This window comes from Cataglyphis hispanica, chromosome 25 (genome assembly GCF_021464435.1).
Source record: "Cataglyphis hispanica isolate Lineage 1 chromosome 25, ULB_Chis1_1.0, whole genome shotgun sequence".
NCBI lineage: Eukaryota > Metazoa > Arthropoda > Insecta > Hymenoptera > Formicidae > Cataglyphis > Cataglyphis hispanica.
In genome coordinates this window covers 218,206-236,041 of record NC_065978.1, presented here as the reverse complement: position 1 = coordinate 236,041, position 17,836 = coordinate 218,206, and the positions used below count along the sequence as shown (strand labels likewise).

At 36.6% G+C, this 17,836-nt stretch overlaps 1 protein-coding gene across 4 annotated transcripts in view; it reads right to left on the bottom strand.

The window, feature by feature from the left end:
• Positions 1-17,836, bottom strand: part of LOC126858507 (uncharacterized) — a 145,348-nt gene that overhangs the window by 32,356 nt on the left and 95,156 nt on the right. The window lies entirely within an intron of this gene.

Sequence of the window (17,836 nt, the reverse complement as noted above, 5' to 3'; positions counted from 1 at the left end):
AAATTATTCTACTATTTCTTCTGAATATTTTTGCAAAAACTAAGCACAATTCTCTTAACGGTTTGGAAGTTATTTAAATTTAAAGTTACTATTGCAGCACTTATTGACAAATTTGACAAAGAAAAAATATTACCAATGAAATAAAAATTTTCATATATATTAAGGAAATTCTAATAAATATTTGTGCAAAACTTGATTTAGATCCACTAATTCGTTTAAAAATTATTTACTAAAAATTGTAAAAAAATATTATCTGTCTCTTTTTCTCTTTCTGCAAATTACTCGTTTTTCATTGTTTTTTGCAGTTGATTTTAGAGGATATTCACGATCAAAAGTTTCTGCCATAAATTAGGAAAAATATTAATTACAACTATTTTCTTTTACGAAGACGTCAAAATCCACATTATTTTGTGATACTTAAATTTTCTTCATAACCCGAGTTTATTTTTTTAATTTTTCAAACAGTATAAACGTAAGAAACATGTTTTCTTTTTAATTTTGATCATTTTTTGCTACTATTGTACATCCAGAACATCCTTAAGTACTTTGACGTGTTCACGTTACACTTGGGCGGATATGATAATAAAGATGTAGATGACGCAATATCGATAAGATATTACAATTTAATCTCTAAGATTCTAATTTTTTTAGAACATCAAAATATGATTTTTTTCGACGGCTAATATATCGCGAGAAATTAAAAATGCGTTTTTTTCCGAATTATTATGTGTATTAATTTATTGAAAATATGGTTTAATAAAAAATTATTTTTTTTTATAAAATATATATGATGCGTATATATAAAGTATCTCTATAATTTAGCTCTATACATCCGCCCTATTCGCTCATCCTTGGACGCTTAAAATATGTGTAGATGATGATAATAATAATTAGTACTCAAACATTTATGCTCTCTGTTGGAACTAATCTCTGTTGCGAAAATACCTTTACCATGTTAATTTCGACAGACGAATGCTCACCTTTCGGCAAGCACCGCTCACCACCAGTTCCCCACCAATGTTTGATGCACTTTTAATGCATCCTTTCCCACGTGGAGCACTATTGCGCTTCCGTCAAACGTCCGGCACACTGCGACTGCGCGAGGGGAGCTAATGCCAATCCATGGCTCTATAATAATATACGCAATGACCCGTCCTGTCATTAGTCAAGTTTCAATTACGGACCGGTTTCATAATTTCCTTAGCAAGGGCGGTCACCGCTCAAAACCTTACGAATGGCAGGTAATCACGTAACGTGGGCAGGGCCTCCGTTGCTTCCTAGTTCGTCATTCAGAACGGAGATGGGAAATGATTGAGAGGAAACCTCGCGAGAAGCAAAATGAGCGAATACCTAAGCGCATCAGAAATAACGAGATCGTAGCTTTCTTCGATATAAAGTGTCACTCACATATATAATATAACTATAATTCAAACGCAACTTACAAAAGAGAATAAATCTGAAGATGCGCGCTGAAATTCGTTCCGTGAGAGTGAAGAATCATGATCTTAATTTGAGTAGTATAACGCAACAAACGGATCGGACGAGATGGAATGATTCAGTAATAATCATATACTGGATACTTACGCGACGTCTTATATAGTCCACAACACATTGTTGCGAGTTACCTAACTAGACGCGATGGGCTTGCATATATTGTACGTAGATGGGTGTGTCTACAATTGTTTCGGTCTCTCCAAAGAGACTCTCATCCATGGAAAGTTAACGGTCGTGAATCTGATCGTCACGCATTGCGCGATCTATGGTATTATGGATAAGCGGCTTCACGCTTGCATTGATCGAGATGGAAACGAGCGTGTGGCGACAAAAAAAAAGTGACCTAAAAACTTCTATTATTAAAATAATTCATAAAATAATGTAAAAAAAATTTAATATGGCTTCTACTGTATGTCAAAGCTATATTTGCGATGTTGATGATCAAATAATATGCGATACCTTGTGTTCATAAGATTGATAAAATTTAATACGATTGATAAATATTAATACGTGAAATGTCATACATAATATAATTTTTATTGCATTTCGACTTATTAAACTCTACGTACAATTTTTTATTTCGATAAAAAAGTAACCGACATGTATTAAGTCACAATAAAAGATTAGAATTAAAATTGTAATAAAGTTTCTAAACATATGCAATTATCTAATGAGAGAACATCTGCACGAAACGGATCGGTCGATATTGACGAGACTCGCTCGTAGTAGTTCATAAACCGCGATAGCTCACGATTATTACGTTACATTGAGACGATATGCGCCAGGCAAAACACATTGTTACCTAACGAATAAAACGCGAATAAATCTGTATAGGTGTATGTAGATGGGCGTGTCGACGATTGTTTCGGATTTCTCCAGAGAGGATCTCCTCTTGGAGGAAAAGTAATGATCGTGACTCAGTGCCCGGCGAACATTACACGATAATCTGTATTAAGCGATTTCCAGCGCGAACCAATCGCTTTCAAAGCTTTAACGCGCGTTGTTTCACCGTTGCATCAAAGTTTTAACGCGCTTCTGGCAGCTGCCGCAGCTAAGTGTGAATCTGACAACGTTACGTAAAAATAAATTAACCCATCGAATAGCAATTTAGAATAAATTATATTTAAAATATGCAATGCATTTTTTTTTTTTTAATTTTACGATTTGATGCAGTTTTGCATAACGTTCAATTGGTAGAGAAAGTTGCGGATAATTATTAAAAGAGCAAATCTCATGGCACTATATACAGTTAACAAATAGAGATTTTTATTTTAAATTTTCTGATGCTTACAAATATAATCAATTATAAAGCAGTTATGTGCCAATGCAATCATTCCGATTAATTGCTTAGATAACTAATAACGAGATAACTGTCGACCAAAAATATTTACTAAAGATAGCTCTTCCATTATTTCTCCGACCAACTTCTTCTTCATATAATCCCTGGTAAATTAATTCCATTTATGGTGAACCGTACAACGGCACTGTGCATAAGATGGGCCGCAGACAATGCGAGATAAGAACGAGGTGACCAATGACCCGGGGCTTCGTGACAGGCGCACCTCTAGGAAGTTATTCGACATACTGCTTCGCTCACCTCGCACTTCTTTTCCTCCATCTTTCTCTCTGATACTTTATTCGCGCGGGAGTGCGCGTGAACTTCCGCGGTTCGCAACATCTAAGCGCGAGTGGTCCCTATTATGAGATCGCTGAACACAGATGATGTAATTAATGTGAAACTTAGTGGCCGTTAATAGGTCGAAGCGAAAGTTTCGCCAGCAAATCCATTTCTCGAATCAATGCGCCGGACCACTTCGATCGGCGATATTGCAATCGTAATTTCTCGATACAATCTTAGAAATTATAAAGCATGTATTTCAATTTATTTTATAAAAGATTTTTTTTTTTTTTTCTGAAAAATTGAAATATTTCGTCTAAAGCCGTACGAATATTTTATTCGCAATATTTTTATTTTTAAACATAAATTCCATTTAAAAAATTCTTATAAATTTTTCATATTTTAGCATGCTAGTAATTAAATTTCAATAACTGAGGTCTAATTAAATTAAAAAGTAAAATTTGCTTTACTGTTTTACTGCTCGACTATATTTGCATGCAATGAATATATTAAAGTATTGCAAGTTTCACAGCTATATTTTCACTTCTAAATTCGCGAAAGGTTTATCAAGTTTATCAAAAGTTTTTCTCTGCATGACTTGAATGGATTCTTTCCTAAGATGCAAATTTGCTTGAAACTATAAAAGAAAAAATTTTATCTTTAAAACATCATATCTCTTTCTCTCTCTCTCTATCTATCCATCTACCTCTCTTCGACAGTTCTGGGGCACTCGGTGCGGACGAGTTTCTCGCCTACCCGACAGCTTCCCCGACGTCCGGGCGCCATTGCATTACGAAAGTCCAGCAGTACAGCAGACATAGTTGCACGTCACGTGCATATGCCTCGGCATAATTAGATTAATGCGCCACGAAATTGGATTAAGAAACCGAAGCCGGCGGGACCCGCGTCGCCCCCGCGAAGAGCGCTCCAAGCCGAGCACGTTTCTCCCTCGAAACGCCACAGGGTTAATTAATCTTCGCCGGAGAGCGGGTGGTAAACGACGCGTCACGTTCAGAGACGGAGCGCGTATAAATCATTTCGAGTGCACGTCGCATTGCGCGCGGCTTCCGCGCGTAAATTGCGAGCGTTAATCGCAGGCCGGTTTAGTACAGGCCACGAAACCGCTAGCTGAGGATGGAGAAATCGGAGTATCTTGGGAATTCGATATTACGAATTCGAAACGTTTCACGGCAACTCTGTGAAAATTAAGCGCGGTTTTTTTTTTTAGAAATTCTAAAAAAAAAAATATTCTCTCTTTTTTAGATTAAATTTTTAATTTTCAATATTAAGTTAAGTCAATAGTTTTTTTTTTTTTTTTTCTAGTTTAAGTCAATATTAAATTAATTCATTATTAAGTAATTTTATTTAACCAATTTTTAATATATAAAATATGAGATTAAACGATCGTAAAATTTTCATGCAATCCAATGAAAATCCAAACCGGTCACTCGCGCGAGTCGTCGTATCTCCGATCGGATCTCGCGATCGATTTTTGCAGACGGCACGCATTCCTCGGCCAAGTAGTTACGACCGCGATAAAACGACACGACGAAGGGTCACTCAGGCATGCTGTCGATCGCGTCGTTACGCATATCGATATGTACGCGATACAATATTTCGCGATTAGAAGCGAAAACAATTGGCGCGGCCGGTGTCGAAACCCCCCTTCGAGTAGACAAAAGGGGCACGATGTCGTCGGTGAAAGCCAGCCGCGTCGAGCTGCAGCATATAATTCGAGGGCACGTCGATAAATCAGCTGGCGCGCGAAAGAGCGAGAGGAAGGGGGGAGGGCGGGAGGGGGGGGGAAACGGTCGATCGGCTTACGACATCGCGGGTTTGTCTATCGGTGGGCGACGAGCGGTACACATTGTCATTAAGATCGACGAGCGTCGATAAGTAGCTCGCCGTGCATCCGGCATCGCAATTTTCTATATTCTCAATCTCCTCTGTCCTGTTCATTTTCAATTTCACGCCGACGAGCTTTGCGCTTTCGTCATTTTGCACGATCGGATTACGCAAAGCGGATTTATCTCTATTAACTCATAAAGGATTGATTGAACACTTTCTTATTTGTTCTCTCTCTCTCTCTCTTTCAATAATATAACATTAAATATTTTATAAAAATGTATAATTCATCTGATGTCTTATTAAGAATATTTGAGAAAAAAATAAAGATGTATAACTTGAACGAAATCCAGAAGAAGAAAGAACTTTCGGTCGCGCGAACATCGGCCAAAGAGATCGGCCGGCAATCATTAACCAATTACTGCGATTCACTTAATGGAAGGGGGCACTTTTCGAGAGCACCGCGTGGCATCGGGGGCTCGCGCGACATTCTACTCTTTTTCCATGATCGACCCTTGACTTGTTCTCTACATCTCCGGCAGTCACCTCCTGCAAACCGTAATAACTTCCTCATGAACAAGCAAGAACGCGACCATCCATCATTCTGTGGCCCCCGGTTCTCAACCTTCTCAACAACGTTTCTCACTTTTCACCTAATAAACATTGCTCTTTTGCACGTGTATCCCCCAATTTAAATTGCTCAAAATAAAGCTGCCAAATATCAAAACATAAAATGTCTATATAATCTACAGAGAACATCTCTGTTTGAGCTTCAAATATTTGCGGAAGAAAAGCGAAATCTTGGATAATTATTCCGATATTATTTATGAATATATTAATTATGTATTCCAAGTATGACATTTCTAGATATTTGCTCAGGTAAAATCATATCTGCGATATATCCGACGATGATGCACCGTCTCGAGACTGAATATTTTTGTGCGAAGGACTGTCTCGCCTCTCGAGAGACGAAATAACCTCCTTAAAATTCCGCGCCCACCGCTGCAACGTCTCAATAATTGCTAATTGGAAGGTGACTCGTCTTTAAAAACTGGTCGCACGTCGTTCATCTCGGATCAACTTGTCAGCTTCGATTTAGCAGATTGTAACAGACCCTCTCCCTTTTTTTCTTTTTACTTTTCAGAGAAATTCTTTATAGACATTTCTCAAATATATGTACCCCTCCCTCCTCGCCCCTCTTATCACACGCATTTAAATTATCAGCAATAAAAAATATAACTTTATAAATCATATTTTAACTATGTTAACTCTAGTATGTTATATTAAATTTAGGCAAACTAGAAATGTCTCTTTAAATATTATTATTTTAAATATTATTAATATTATTAATTAATATTATTATTAATATTATTATTAATATTAATTAATATTATTATTAATAATTATTATAAATTAATTATTATTATAAATTAATATTATTATTAATATTAATATTATTATTTAAATAATATTATTACAATTATTTATAAAATTCATCAATTAAGAAAAAATTAAGTTAATTTTTTCAATCTTAAAAAAAAAAAAAAAATAAATAAATTTTCAGTACGCAATATTAAATGTATTTGTGACAAAAGCCTGTAATGGTATCCATTTATCCATCCATCCGCATATGTTTCATCGCTCGCCGGTATTATTTCGCGCCTTCCTACGTTAAAGTCGCGAGGTCTTCATCGGCGAACGTTGATCGCGCGATCTTTGCACGTGTACCTTCTCCCGGACCGCTCTGGCGGGATGAGCACCGCTTGCAGGGACGAGTACAAATTAATATTAAATTGAATTATAATGACAGTGTTTACCGAGGGGCAGCGCATAGCCGCGCACTGCACCGGCAGCCGCTATTCGCAATGGATGGCACGAACCCTGCAACCGCTCGTCTCGTCATATTTTATGCAATGTACATTAACACTGCCATGCGGCGCGGGCCGCGTGCTCGTGTGCACGTGTTCGTTAGTGGGCGCTTTTACGCCGCTAAGTCAGGATGCGGGCGACACGTCGACGTGTCCCTAGCGTCGTCGCGACGCCAATATACCGTAGCATTTTACTATATCGCGTAGAGTGAAACGCCATTATGAGCCGATGGCATCGACACGCAGAGAAAACGTGTACCACGATTGGATTGACAGTATCTCGCAGTACCTGTATTTTTTCGAAATATAAATATTATCTGAAAGAGAGAATGATTCGCTTTCGTATCTCTAATCTTGCGGTTGTGTTTCTTTCCTCATGTCGAGTTTTCCATCGATCGATAAAAGTGCACGATCCGTTCGTTCATTATTTGAATTCTTTCCGATGAATATTCCGCAGATGGGCAAGCTGAACCCCATTTGTTCCACGCTACCATCACTGTTACGTAGTAGCGCACGTGCGCAATCGTTAATAGGCGCACAAAGCCCGGTAGGAAAGCGGCTAACGCGGAGGCATAACGGGTGACTGCAGAATCGTCGATACACAACCGCTGACACAACCTTTCCAATTGTGCAAGATCTCGATGCCAAATCGATTTGCCGCGGGAGGAATCCAGCAATCTGTTTCGTTGAACCTTTCAATTTTACGCGACCAGACATGTGTCACTAGTGACGTAAAACAATCCTCAAAAGTCTCGCAGAGATCGACGATATTTATATGAGACTGCAATATTTGTGCAATAATAATAACATGACATGTCAGGGCAAAAATTTGACAAGTTCATTTTTTTAAAAAAGCTTCCGCGATCGCGACGCGGTTAACATGAACAAGATTTTTTCTAACAATTTTCAAACTGAATAAGAGATAAAACTAATAATTGAGACTAGGCTGAAGTTAACAACACATTGCAACGATACTTAAACTCATCGAATACTAAAAGTCTCCCGATACGTTCCTAGATTCGAGATAATGGCCCGTATTCTGAGCTCACATTTACAGGTACATTTAAAGTGCCACATTTAGAGGCGCAGATAAATGTGCTAGTAACATGACTAAAGTTCGTCGTATTCTCAGCGCACATTTATAGCGCCTCTAACTTAGAGATACATTTATGACTTTGTGTTATATATAATGCTTATTACGCGCCTATAGCATTGTGATTGACCGTCAAATAGTTCATTATATCCGTGCCATATGTTAAATTAGCAAATTTCATTTCAATCTCTTTTTTGATGCCACTGCAACACAAAATGCAAACGCGCATATAATCACAATAAACAAACAACATTATTAAGAATGTTTTTAAAAATGTTTGAAAAACATTTTTAGAAATATTATTTTGCTCATTGGAATTGTAACAGCATTTTTTAATTAATCGATATTTTTGTCAGAACTCGCAATCATTATAAATGTCAAAAACAGCTGTTCTGTTTTGAAATACTTGTAAGTTACGACGATTACACACTGCATTTGCTTCCCAAGCTTGAATTTTTTTATCAATGACCTAATTTGCATCGACATATTTTAATATATAAAATAAATACTATATTATTCAATCACAGCTGTTTCGTTCCATTCTTTAGAGAAATAGTTATGATTGCGGTCAAGTAATATGTATTAAAATATATCGGTGTAAACTATATTGTCAAATACATACATAATATTGCAGTTGATTGTGCTCTTTTAGGCTAATTTCACTTCAAAGTGCAAGATTTCTTGTCCTAATTAATTATTTGAATTAAAAATAGTGTTGAATAATATGTATACCTTATTGCATTTTATACAACTATACTTAAAAAAAAAATTTTAGGATTGACCAAATATCATTAATATTATCATAAAACAAATTCTATTATTTATAAAAACTTGATTTATAATAATTTTATTAATAAAATTAATTATATAACAGTGAGAGAATTAATCAAACTTGCGAACCAAGAAATTTTAAATAAATGTACCAATAAATGTGCCCTCGGGCACATTTATTGGTACATTTATTTAAAATTTCTTGGTTCGCAAGTTTGATTAATTCTCTCACTGTTATATAATTAATTTAAATACATTTATCGAAAATGAGATAAATGTTCAGAATACAATTTTCACTACAAAGTTGCGCATTTAAGCTAAAAATGGCGATGTGCCTCTAAATGTGCGCTCAGAATATGACCAGATTTATCGTCACATCTAAAGATAGAGTAAGCTCAGAATACGGGCGAAAACCTTCGATAGATAATCTTTCCCACTGATAACACTTCTCATCGAACGCAATCCCGCCGCGATTGACTTATTAATTCGCGCTTAATAAGTTCATTACGCTGCCGTTTAATGCGATGAGGCGCGGGAATAAGGCGCTACCGTAATTACCGTGCTGCGCAATCACATATATCGCATACATTTGCCGCACATATTCGCTGCATGAGATTTATAATATCGCCAGTGTTTATTGCGCGACGCGCGAGTCACGCAAGTGCGTAAATCGCCGGGATTTTCTTTTCCCGCGAGAGCGACACCGTGGTCATCGTAAATCATCAGGCGCGTTTCCCGGGATTAATCGCGTGGCTTAAACGAGAGCACCGGTTCACCTTGATCTTGAAATTTATTAATGGGTAGGCACAGGCCTACACGTATATATTATGCGCGGGAATACCGATGAGAGAAAAGGAGAGAGAGAGAGAGAGAGAGCGAAAGGCCGCCTGATATCGGCGGGGAAAAGATATCGAGCGAACGAACGGTTCATTGAGTTATGGTATCGCGCCGAGGGGGTGAGTACAACCGTGGCAAGGGGGAGGGCAGAGAATTTAATCACCGATCTGTTCGCCGCCACGATACGGTATGCGTGCACGAGGTATCCTCCTTAAAGGCGCGTATTAATTCATTATCTTATAATTGTCGGCGTACGCGATTCTGAAAGTCGGCGCGCCGTATCCGCGCCGACGGAATAGCCTGTTTATCGGCTGGTATTAGTCATTCTCCTACGGTATCCGGAATGCGGGGGATGGTATGGAGAATACGAATTCCTCGTCGGCGGTATTTGTAGGGCACTAGCGTGAGGCTATCGTTCTTTCGATCTGCCACGATTACAATCGTAGAGATAAGAATATTTCATAATCGACGGTTGTAATGTGCTTGTAAATTATATGAAAAATTCGATACGTCTTGCCGCGAGAGCGGACGATTTATCGTCATTAATAAAACATTTAATTACTTGCGATATTTTAAAGAGCGCAATTTACATGATTTTCATTAGCGTGATATAATTTTATGCTAATGATTCCATTATATATTCCGTATGATATTCTCCTTGAGGGTCCAGTTTTTTAACAAAGATATCTTTTGCAATCACGCAAGGCCCCTCGACCATGAGGCATTTAAAATTTAACACGACGCAAAGTTATCGCTGCAAGAATAAAGCAACTCTGTCTGACATTGTAGGAATACAGTCATAATTTCTCTTTCAAGCAGAAATATAAACGGCACAAGGCTCGACGAACCGACGACTATAACGATCGTCCGGGGTGACACGCGATTGAGTCTCGAAAGGGCAAGGCTAGAATACGAGTTGACGAGTCAAAAGGTGAAGAGAGAAACGCTCGTTTAAAGAATCGAGCGAGAGACAGAAACAGCCGAGAAAGAGCATTTCGCTTTCAAGTTTATTTCATAACAAAGCCGCAGAACCTCGCCGTCTGCGGTCGGCGAGGGAGTAGAAAAAGATGAAAAAAGTGGGGAGGGAAAAAAGGATCTCGGTCTGTGCACCGGCGGCGTGTCTTACGTTTGTAAAATTGTAGTCTTCGATCTCGCGCCTCTTTTCTTTTCGCTTATTCTCTCTTGTTCGCTCGTAAAATCCCCTGTACCAGCCTCGCTCCTTTATCAGGCGCTCTTTCCTCCTCACTCCCCGGAAAATGCGCACGATTGTTCGTCTCTCCTCTTGTCTTCGATAAAATTAATCATTTAATTGTGCGTCCATCAACTTGCATATCTGCGATCAGCTGATCATTCCTCTGTCATTATCTTACTTATCTTACTTATTATATTTACCTTTTATCATTACAAATGTATGTTAATTTTTTTAGTTTGTTACGTCAACGCATTATTATATGTATATGTACCTTGTATATATATATGCCTAAAATTTTATCTACTTGCACAATATTATTTTTTTCAAAGAGAGATATTTTCTTCGTTCGAATAATAATTCGAATAATAAATTCATTATTTAATAACAAAAAAGAATGCATTGGATCGAATAATTTCGTACACTCTCTCTTTCCGACATTTTACGCAAAATAAACCGAGATATTTTCCGCAAGAGTGAAAACAAGGATTTTCTTCGTTGTAAACTGATTTGACGATGACGTGGTGTAAGAAATTACTCTCGTTCCTCTCGAGTTGAGATCTAAACGGCGCAACGATAGGGAACACAAACCAGTCTCAAGTGTATCGCTCCAATGATCAAAAATAAACACGATTATGTTCTCCGTGGACGTAGCGTTTTGTTAATTGCTGTCTAACGAGCAAGCTGCAAAAAAAATTACAGAAAGGAGAGATAGAAAGAAATATTTCATTGAACTTTTCGGAATATTGATATAAAAATCGACTCACGTGCATTCGATTATACAATTCGGAAATCTATAACAAAGAATATAAAAATCGATCTCCTATATCCAATCTCGAAAGGAATAACTTTTAGAAAACGCATTTCAAAATGGAATTGCATGGATCCTTTTAGACGATATCATAAATAGAAAATACATACATCCTGTATTTATACATTAATCTGTTTTGAATAGCGTTTCGCCTATAGAAATTACCATGTCCGACACAATTATATTTTCCAAGACACGTTCTAAATTCGCAGGAAACGTCGTGTAGAGTAAACCGATTGTGACATTTACGCGTTGCAACATATCTGTATTACATTGCGCCATTATCATGAACATTAATCAATGTTTTCGAAATATATGTTGCAGCAAATTTATATATATATATATATATATATATATATATATATATATATATGTTAGTATTTTTAAATACATAATTTCTTTATATTTTAAAATATATTTCTTAAAATTCTTAAATAAATATAGTTTTTCTTGATTAAATATTCTTGAGTAAATATTTTCCTTGATTTATTAAACAAAAATCATTAAAAATACATATATTAGATTGTTTTATAAATTTTTTAAAATATATTTTAAAATATAAACATTTTATCATAGTTGCAGATTAAAAATTTATAAAACAATCTAATATATGTATTTTTAATGATTTTTGTTTAATAAATCAAGGAAAATATTTACTCAAGAAAAACTATATTTATTTAAGAATTTTTAAGAAACGCACACAACGATAAGAAGATATTATTTTTAATCGCGTAATCCTTGATGATTTTATATTTTCTGTAAAGTCATTTTAGAGATACTATTATTTCTTAAACATATTTATCATATTTTTCTCTTTAATCCTAACGTCTTAATGTTACGTTTATTAATGTTGCGCCAGGCAAGGAAACTAAGACAGACATATTTCTCGTTTATCCATGACTCAAACGTCATCGAAAACATCCGGAGATCGAAGATCGAAGATCGCGCCCACGGCGCAAAGTATCGATTATATAGGAAAGAAAATAGGTCACGCGCGACACGCACGTCAACCGCGAAACGGACAACAAAAAATTCGCGTAATGGACGCCTGTAAACGCGGTTTAATGATACGAAAAGATGGATCGACACCGATGGTTAGTTCGGATCTCAATGTGGCGCCGGCGTCGCTACTGTCTTAATGGATTATTAATGTTAATGTCAGCGAAATGAGAAAGGATACTGAAATTACACGTTCTAAGCACACATTCCCTAAGGCGCGCAGCCGTAATTCGTGCTTTGCAATGTATTGGCAATGTTACGATTTCGTTTAAATTGATTCTCCGCGCGCGAAACACCTCGTTTACTAGTTTCTGAATAAGCGCTACCGTTCATTATGTAGCAGAGAATGCAATATTAACGAAGAAATAATTCTGCACGGAGAATCAATGACGGATCAAAGAAAAGCATGCGTTCAAAGTAACGCACATTTAAATTTCGAGTTGAACAAAAACTATGGAATAAAAAAGCAAGTGAAAGTAAGCTTTTCGATACGACATGCATATATAATGACATATCTAATGTAAGTACGATCACACTTTCTATGTATCGAAAAGCTTACTTTTATTTGATATCTCATACGCGTAAATGCATCGGAAATTTTAAGAACGCGATATCGTATTCTGGGAAAAAAAAAAAAAAAAAGCAGAGCAAGAAAATTAAGAAAAATCCTTTCGCTTAACATGCCTTACGCGTTTCCCGGTTCGATTCTCATCTTGATCGAATACGAGAACTTGATCAAATACGCTGAATCGAAGCGAATTCACAAGTGAACGTGCATGCAAAAAACGAGGAAGTTCCCCGATGCCTCGATCTCGGCCAATTAAGGACACGCTAGCAGGGTCCGAAACAGAAGGACCATCTACCTTGTCCTGTCACGCGTACGAGACGTGGTCGTGCCGCAATGTACTTTATACTGTCCGTCACGCGATTTTTTATGCACCAGTCGCGACAGTAAGACTCGGAAACATGTTTTATTCAATTGCTAAATTTATTTATGCACTAGCAAATATCTCGTCAGAAATTGTAATAAAAACTTAAGAATAATTTGGTTCTTCTTGTACACATTTCTCGTGTCCCCTCTCTGTCTCTCTCTTCATTTGTTAATATAATAATTAGATATATTTGATCGAAATATTACTCTCATTCGTAAGCAATTCATACTATTCATACAATAATTGCCTCATTAATTCTCATAATATTCTTAAGGATGTATGTGACATATATCGAAATACTAACAAAAGCATTAAAATTTCATAGATTGTTCTACTATTTCTTCTGAATATTTGTGCAAAAACTAAGCACAATTCTCTTAACGGTTTGCAAGTTATTTAAATTTAAAATTTCTATTAATTCTTATGGAAAATCGTCTATTCTAGCACTTATTGACAAATTTGACAAAGAAAAAATATTATCAATGAAATAAAAATTTTCACATATATTAAGGAAATTCTAATAAATATTTGTGCAAAATTTGATTTAGATCCACTAATTCGTTTAAAAGTTATTTATTAAAAATTGTAGAAAAATATTATCTATCTCTTTTTCTCTTTCTGCCAATTACTCATTTTTCTTTGTTTTTTGCAGTTGATTTCAGAAGATATTCACGATCAAAAGTTTTTGCCATAAATTAGGAAAAATATTAATTACAACTATTTTCTTTTACGAAGACGTCAAAATCCATATTATTTTGTGATTTTAATTTTTTTCATAACCCGAATTTATTTTTTTAATTTTTCAAACAATATAAACGTAAGAAACATGTTTTCCTTTTAATTTTCACAATTTTTTTGCTACTATTGTACATCCAGAACGTCCTTAAAAGTGTCACATTCATTTTACAGCTGAGAGCTTTTTTTTAAGGCTCTTAACGCTTTTATAGCGTTCTTCTTCTTATTTTTTTCGTTCTATTCTTTTCGTTGAGATGCACGCTTGTTGTTTCCGATATTCGTGAGAAAGTCGCAGAGAATCTATCTTAGATGCCGCGGATCAGATGTAATCGAACGAACGAGCGATGATATCGAGGATCTGGCCGAGACGTTGGGTAGTCTAAACGGATACGCTATTCCATGGAATCTTCATTGCCATGAAAGAATCCTCGAGAAGATACTCCATTCTCCATAGTAACAATGCTCGCAGTTAATTGCTCGCCGTGTTCGGCGCTGATGAGTCGGTCATAAGTGGAAGACTACAGAATTTTTTTAAAAGAAAGTATCTCATAGAAAAGTACGCTTTCTGATATACCGGACGTAAGAATCATTTCCACTAACAATCATTTTTTCAGAATGTTCAGATAGTCTTAAATACACTTAAGTGTATTCCTAACTGAGAAAAGCTCAAAGAATGTTTATGATAATAATTTAATGATTGTTATCGGACAATCGTTCGCTATGAGAATACAAAGATAGTGCAAGAAAAAAGGACTCATCCCTGAATTTCTCATCGTTTGTTGATTATCTCTCTGAACGTCTTCCTCGCACAATGCGTAATATTTTTTTTAATGTCTCGTTCGTAAACATATGATAAGGATGCAAGTATCGAGAATGACGTCGTTGATGAAGCAGATAGAAGAACGTAGCGTAACAACCCGCCGTGGTTGTTTTTCAATTTCCGAAGATCCTATCTTCGGTTGTATTACCCGGGAATTGGACTCGCAAGACCGGGTTGCAACTAAGAAAAGGGGAATATTAAAAAAGCAAGAGGAAAAGTCGACATAGCGGGTGTCTTCTGCATATTTCATATCTCAATTCATCGATGCATATACAATTGTTCCGCTTGTTCTCAGGGAAAAAAAAGGGGGGAGGGGAAGAACTTCGTTAAACAATAGTCCCGGAACTTCCTCGAACGATCCATCCATCAAGCACAACACATCCGAAAAAAATGACGATGATATATTTAACTCGATTATTTTTTCTTGGTACAGCATTTTAGAGAGAAAATAATTTTAAAATAATAATGAAATCTAAAATATTTTTGCATCTTTGAAAAAGAGAATAGAAAATTAATAAAAACATTTATTATTGACGTTTCTTTCACAGAGAAGAAAGTAATATCAAGAATATTTGTAAAACAAGAAAAGTGTATATAAAAATTAATATGTATAATATAAAATATGTATAATTTTTGCGTATTTTTATACATATAAAAAATTAATATGTATAAAAACTCGCGAAAAATATATAAGAAATTAATAAAACTATTTAATAACACTAATGAACACAATGAAGTGCATATAAATGCGATTCATCATGGCTTTTAAAATAAAATTTTCAATAAAATGAAAAAGAAAAATTCTCAATTCCATACATATATTATAAATATAGAAATTAAGAAAGATTTTGAAAAATTCTCAAATGTTCGAGGGGACATCTCAAAAATCCTACCGACGAAGAGAGAAACATTCGGCGGTCGAAACGGAATGCGCGATCGATCCTTTCCCCGGGATATCTCCCGCTGCGGAATCATGGGGGGGTACAACGAACGAGAAAGGACAGCGTGCCTCGAGTCCCTTCTTCCGTCTTCGTCGTTCGCGGTCGCCGTGGTGGCGATAATGCTAATGCCGCTACGCCGGTGATTCCGCGCGGGGCTAAGGGATGTAAAACAAGAAGCACGAGGAGAGCCGCTCAGCGCGAATCTAAATATAACTACGATGTGCAGAGAGGCGCCCACCGCATGCTTCTCCTCTTTGAGAGAAAGAGAGAGGAAGGGAGGGGGGAGAGAGAGAGAGAGAGAGAGAGAGAGAGAGAGAGAGAGAGAGAGAGAGAGCCTCCTGGCGGTCGTCTTCCGTTGGCGCGCAACGACCTAACCGAGAGCTGCGATCTCGTGCACTCGAGGCACCTTCTGGCCCAAAGAGAGACGAGCCATAAGGGAAGAAGGAAAGAGAACGAGGAGCCTTCGACCGGTCAAAGGTGCAGGCGCTTTATACGTGCGCGTGTACCGTTCGCGTTCTAAGTTGCCTGCCTTAGCTGGCTGGTAGTACTTGATGGGTGTACACTGAGTACTCGGTGTCCTCATCGTATTTGCATCCCCGACGGAAGTTGCACTGCTGTTCAATCGTTACAGCCATTAGCCTAGAATACATAATTCAATGTGGATTCTACGTCACATCGGTTGGAGAGAAAAACTCACGGCGCTTAGCGTAGACTTCCGTCTATCGCTGATAGAGGAAACCATGTTGGAGAAATCATGTATAATAATGTAAATTAATTCTAATTCAATTTTTTCATTCTATATGAATATACAGGCATTAAGCTCGCTGATGTCGTACTCAAGATACCGCCGTAAGCGGATTCTTCCAATTTCTAGGTCTTATTTTCCATGTTATGCTCGTTAGGAGCTTGATTCTAAAAGTGTAAAAGCGAGACAGTTGTTGCTTTATCGATCCTTCTATAATTACTCGTGATTAGGGTGGTTAGCAAAAAGGATGCGTTATTTTTTCACGTACGGCGTTAGGTCCTGCGAAAATAATGGTTATTATTAATATTAATCGCGGACGGAGTCGGCCACTATGCTGTTCATCCCGGTAAGATAAATAAGTCGGGAAAAATCCTTTTATCGATTAACCCGTATCTTCCGAGAACGCTCGACGGGTTATTAACTTCGATTAGTGTCAATTATTTTGTTGCGCTGTGTAATCACTATCAAGCATCATTGTGCACACGGTGATTTCCACGGGACAAACGTGTCGTCACCGATAAACACGTATACGCATTTCGCTATTGTATGACATAGTACAGCTCGTATGTATATCGATGAATACATAGACGCGGATCTGACATTTCGCTGTCAAAGTGCAGTAATACTTGACAACAGCGAAATAAATCCAAACGCATATAGCACTCGGTTAAAGATGCAAACATGAGCTGTTCCAGGTAGTGCACACAAGTTTGTACTTAAAAATCTACATGGTAAATAAGTAACACACAAAGCCTGCTAATGGATAGTAAGAGATAAAAATCTTCCACTCGATCGCGTGAAGAATAATGAATAGCTCGCGAGATTGCGTTTCTTCTTACAAATATATCTCTGTAGAGAATATTAAAGTAGTTTGCAATTTTGTAAAATTTGTAAAAATAAGGTGAGCTTATAAAAAAATTAAGTGTAAAATATAGAAAGAAATGAATAAAGTAATTTAGCGATATAATGATGATACGATATTCTTAACTATTTTATTTTTCAACAGTTAATTTGTCTAATCCATACTTTTATCAATAAGTGCAAAAATTATCGTTCACTAAAATATATATTTTCGCGTGTTTCAAGATGACAGTCTTCTTAATCTGGAAATTGGTGGATTACGAGAATGCAAGCGTTT